The sequence below is a fragment of the Tripterygium wilfordii genome, chromosome 11 (genome assembly GCF_013401445.1).
Source record: "Tripterygium wilfordii isolate XIE 37 chromosome 11, ASM1340144v1, whole genome shotgun sequence".
NCBI classification, from domain to species: domain Eukaryota; kingdom Viridiplantae; phylum Streptophyta; class Magnoliopsida; order Celastrales; family Celastraceae; genus Tripterygium; species Tripterygium wilfordii.
In genome coordinates this window covers 4,882,519-4,888,518 of record NC_052242.1, presented here as the reverse complement: position 1 = coordinate 4,888,518, position 6,000 = coordinate 4,882,519, and positions in this window count along the sequence as shown.

The window sequence follows — 6,000 nt, the reverse complement described above, 5'->3', positions numbered from 1 at the left end:
AATTCCTACTCCGGATCCTCGTCTTGTTGAAGAACTATCAACCTGAAACTCCCAAAGATGCGAAGGAGTTACTTGTACCTTCCATGTCTGGTTGGCTTCTTCAGGCCGTTACTCCGTGGTGAACTCGGCAACAAAATTAGCTAACACTTGAGCTTTAATGGCAGTCCTTGGGACGAACTGTAAATCATATTGAGCCAATTCGACTGACCATTTGGCAACCCTTCCAGACATGTCCGCTTTTCCTAACAAGATCTTCAATGGATATTCTGTCACCACTTCCACCGGGTATGCCTGGAAATAATGGTTCAACTTCCTGGAAGCCATTACCAATGCAAAGAGAAGCTTTTCCAGGGACGAATAACTTGTCTCAGCATCTAGCATTGTCTTGCTGACGTAATAAATTGGGTGTTGGATCTTCCTTTCTTCTCTCAGGATCACGACGCTGATGGCATGATCTGATACGGCCATGTATAGTTGAAGCGTGTCTCCTTCCTTGGGAGTTGCTAATAGTTGGGGTTTCTGCAAGTAACTCTTAAACCCAAGAAAAGCCGCCTCGCATTCCTCATCCCATTGGAAAGCTCTCCCCGACTTAAACAATCGAAAGAAAGGCCTAAATCTGTCTGAGGATCTACTGATGAACCTGTTAAGTGCCACCGCCATTCCAGTTAATTTCTGTATCTCTTTCACCTTGGTGGGTTGCTCCAAGAATTGAATGGCCTTGATCTGGGCTGGGTCAGCCTCGATTCCCCTTTGTGTAATGAGATGGCCCAGGAATTTGCCCGTACTAACTCCAAAAGCATATTTGCTAGCATTGAGCTTTAGGTTATTTCTCTTTAAGACATCAAACACCTCCTGAAGGTGCATCAAATGGTCCTGTTGAAATTTGCTTTTGACCACCATGTCATCTATGTAAACTTCCATAGTCTTGACAATCAAAGGTCCAAAGAGTTTTGTCACCATCCTCTGAAATGTGGCACCTGTATTCTTTAAGCCGAAAGGCATTACTTGGTAACAGAATATTCCTTTGGGGGTGATGAACGAAGTCTTCTCTTGATCAGACGGATGCATTGGGATTTGATGGTACCCTCGGTATGAGTCCAGGAAGCTCATCCTTGCCATTCCTGATGTCATATCCACCAATTGATCGATTTTAGAAAGCGGGAACAAATCCTTTGAACATGCTTTGTTCAAATCAGTGAAATCAACATAGATCCTCCATTTTCCATCCTTTTTTCGGACCACCATTGTGTTTGAGAGCCATTCAGGATATTGGACTTCCCTTATGGCCTTAGCTTCCAGCAAGTTTTATACCTCCTTAACCACGGCCTTCGTATGTTGAACGACTTACCTTCTCCCCTTCTAAATTACAGGTTTGAAACATGGTTTGACATTCAACCTATGGATTGCCAATTTCAGATCCACCCCTGGCATCTCATAGGGAGTCCATGCAAACACCCCCACGTTTCTCCTTAACATCCCAATTAAGGATTCCTTCTCTGGTATAGGCAAGCTTGTCCCAACCAAAAAGTATCTGTCAGGACTTTCTAGTGTAACTTGAACCTTCTCAAGCTCTTCCATCGACTTGGTTGCTGGCTCGTTTCCAACTTCCTCTAGGACTGGAGCCTCTTTTTCCATCATCATTATTCTTCCTGCTTGCTTTTCTTTTGCCATAAAACTCTCTTTTGAGGCAGCCTTGTCTCCTCTTATCTCCACCACCTTATCCCCGAAGGGGAATTTGAGCATCTGATGATAAGATGAGGGAGCATCCTCCATTAAATGAAGCCAAGCCCTGCCCATGATTGCATTATACATTGAGGGTAGATCTATAACAAGGAAATCCACCTCAACTGCTCTTGGACCTGTCGTGACTGGCATTCTTATCCTTCCTAGAGGCCAAACTGGGGTTGCATTAAGTCCCACCAGATGTGTTGAAACAAGAATCAAGTTTGCATGAGTTTTCCCTAACTTTTGGAAGAGTGAATAATACATGATCACTGTAGAACTTCCTTGGTCTACCATCATTCGCTTCACTGTCGCTGCTCCGATTTGCAGGGAGATCACAAGAGCATCATTATGTGGAAAGATCACTCCCGTTGCATCTTCCTCGGTGAAAGTGATTGCAGTTGCCTCCTTTGGTCTCTTGGTTCCCAAATTGGGATTAAAATCCATCCGCATTACCTCTTGCTAGTGTCGGACCCTCCTATACTCTATTCGCCTCATCTCATCGCCAAGTTGTGTATCCGGTATCATTGTATTAATAAAATTAACCACGTAGTGTGAAGGTTCTCCCTGCTCCTTTGGTTGAGGTTCTGCTTTCTTTTCTGCAGCGGTTTTCTCTTTGTCAATGAATTCCTTAAGATGCCCTTGTTGAGCCAATTCTTCCAAGTGCCGTTTGAACTCTTTGTAATCTTCTTCCTGTGGCTTTTGTCCCTATGATAAGAACATTATTTGGACTGGTTTCGAGTGGACGGATCCCCTGACATTTTATGTGGACGTCAAAGACGGCTTGTCCGCAATTTGAGGCATAATTCGAAAAATTGGGTCCTTAAAAATTGTCTTTACCACCTCGTAAGAAGTGGCCTTTGGATCCTTCTTCAAATCTTTTTCTTGCCCGTTCTTCTTTTCAAACTACTTATTTTCCTTTTTTTATCCCTTCCTGAGAAGCAAACAGTCGATCCCTCTACTTGTCTTCTTCCAGTTTAACGTATTGTTTAATCCTATCCTGGAGCGCGGCCATGCTTTTGGGTGGAGCCATCGTCAAACTCTCTCGCAATTTATAATCATGAGGGAGCCCAAGGCGAAAAGTAGCCACTGCGGTCCTTTCATCATAATCTTCTATATCCGCATAGGTATATGAATTCCTGGCAGTGTAAGCCCCGAGTGATTCTCCTTTCCTCAGATGTAAAGCAAACAACGTATCCCTATTGCCTCGGACAACACTCTGGATTTCACTAGCCAAAAGCTTCCCCTTTTTCCTCATGGTTTGGAGTCTTTCCCTTAGAGCTTGAGCATGCTCTTGTCTCTTTAGCAAATCTTCTTCTGCCTTAAGGAGGGCTTCTTCCAATTCCAATTCATTTGGAATTTGCTCTTCTATTTCATCATGATTATGCCGAGCCCTCTCCTCTTCTGGATGAGGCAGTTCCTCTTGTCATGATACTTCCGCTTCTTGGGACATGGATTATATTAAAGAACTTTTCCCACAGACGACGCCAATTGTCGACGCTAAATTTGCACCGAGGTATAAAATGTGTATAAAGTATAAATATTCAAGAAAATGACAACACAGAGTTTACGTGGTTCGGCAACTTGCCTATATCCATGGAGTCTGATCTTTTATTAGAGTTGAGTGTCGATATGCCTTACAAATGTGGAATGATATGTATTTATAGGTTTGGGGTTTGTCAGTTGATACGGTTATGAGACAGTTTAACCGCCCTGGTAACCTCTCATTGTAACTGCTTCTACGGTAACCGTCGGATAATTGAATTGTCGGATAAACTACTTTCGGATAAGGTTCTTTCATCTGGGAGCTGTCAATCTTCTAGAACCTTATATACGGAGTGTATTTATTTACTCCACATTCATATATATCCATGTTCTGATCAGAGTCAAACTCTTTTATAGGAAGAATTTATGAACCAATATGACTCTTCTGAATTAACGTGACTTCTCTGAAGCAATATGATGTTTTAAAACAACGTGATTTTTCAGATGACAGTTTATTAACTGCCTTCCTACTTCTATCATAACATGATTGGTCACCCCTTTCTGAAATTTTTTTGACCCTTAGATATTAGTTTTACAAACTATACTAGCATATTTCTCAACAGTGGACATGAACTTCTTCATATGCCTGATATACTCAGGATAGTACTCCAACTCACAATGGCTACCTCCTTTCAGCCAAAGCGGTTCATATTTCTCTTTACACAGTTCCCAGAGCTGCTTCCCATGGGAAAAATCAACAACTTCATCGAAGTTCCCTACATAAAAATCAACATTTTCAATGAGACATGGCAACAATATCATCAATACCAAGCATTAATCACTATTATAGTCACTCATGGAACAATACTTGCCACTCGGTTCCTTTCCTCGTATAATCTATAAGAACCTGCTCTTCTCTCTAAAATTCTATAGTAGTACTATGGTGATGGTCAAATCTGACTACGTAAAAATAAGACATATTTAGATGTATTTGTAGAAAATGAAGAAATAGGAGCTAGATTGTGGGTAATAACACGAATAAATATATACATGAAAAGGATTAAACAACATCATCAAGCCACAAACTTAGCACCCAAGGTAAGAAAATAACAGTTCATCATCTATGATATGCTAAAACATTCCTAGCAGTCATCATGCAGACCTGCTTACAATCTTTTTAAATGTTTTCCTTTTTTTTATTCTCAATCGACAAACTAACCTATACTTAATGCTAGAGAAATAAAAATAACTTTCTTCTTCTTCCTTTCATTTATACACGCATGGGGTGATGGCTTTGGTTGCCCATGTGTACTCTATTCTTAATTTACTTTGTCCGGATTTATGAGAAAACACAGGTCATTAACATGACAGTTATCTTTTTCCTTGCATTTAAGACACTGGCATGACCAAAAGATTAAGGCTGATCTATTTGTCTTTGATTCAATTTAAAATCAACTGAAAACAAACAGTCCTTTCATGGGAAAACATGTAGGATATCAAAATCAGACAATGAACATCAGACCGGTTCACACAATGATAATCACCTTCAAGCTGAGAACCCAGATCTAGGGTTTCAGACACTTCACATTAGTTTTCTCAAACATTAAGTCTTGTTCTCTCTTTCGAAAGAACTAGTACAAAACCATACAATCGGATAAAGTGACCACATTACCCATGCCCTAATAACTGTAAAGTAAACACACATTACATTACTACTAAACATAACCATAATTAATTTACTACAAATGCAAGTCATTTAACACTTCCCATGACTTGCATTTTTGGAACCACCCCAAGAAGAGATCTCAAATAACATAATATGTGCCTTGGCAAAACTCCAGCTTGATCACCTTACCCTCAACAACATCTCTGGTAAATTGTTGGAACTGATCCAGAGCTTGGTGAATGCAGTTTATGTTTTATGGGATAGTGCAGTTCTTGCCCTAGTATCAAGTCTGTATGTTGCAAGTTATATTTTGACTAGCTTGTACTTTCTAAGTCTATGTTTGACTTCCACTTTAGATAGTTTTACTTATATTTTATTTAGTGCTCCTTGTTGTGTCAGGTGGATTTGTACTTGTATTAGAGTCTTCTAGACTCTACTTTGTTCTCTGGCTATAAGCTTTTTCTTTGTCGAATATCCTGTTAATGAAACAAATCTCTTACAGTGAAAAAAGCTTTGCTCCCTTTGTTCTTATTACTGTCAAAAGCAAGTCTTTATCTTTAGTCTTGCAATTTGTTCATTATTTTGTGATAGAACAAGTCTTTACAGAGCCTATTGGTTTGTGCTGGAATATCTGTTGATTGTGTTACTGATAAAGTTGGTATTCCAAGGTTTCAACACTGGTATCGGAGCTTCAATTTTCTTGAGGGATTTGTGGTGATTTCAAGCTGAAGTAAGTTCTCTTGTTATCTAAGTATCATGTCTCAATCATCTCTACCACCTCATCCCACTTTCAAAGTGGAGAACTATGATTTTTGGGCAGTGAGAATGGAAGCTTTCTTTATGGCTCATGGATTGTGGAGTATGATAGAGGATGGGTTTGATCCCTCTTCACTTTCTAAAACCCTTATGTCCAAGCCTTAAAGGATTTCAATGAAAGGCAGCAGAAAAATTTCAAAGCTTTAACTATTTTGCATTCTGCAATTGATGATTCTATTTTTCTAAGGATTGTGGGCATCAAAACTGCCAAAGCAGCTTGGAGTAAACTGTAGGAGGAATTTCATGGGAATGATAGGGTTACACAGCAAAGATTGTTGACCCTTAAAAGAGAATTTAAGCTGTTGAAAATG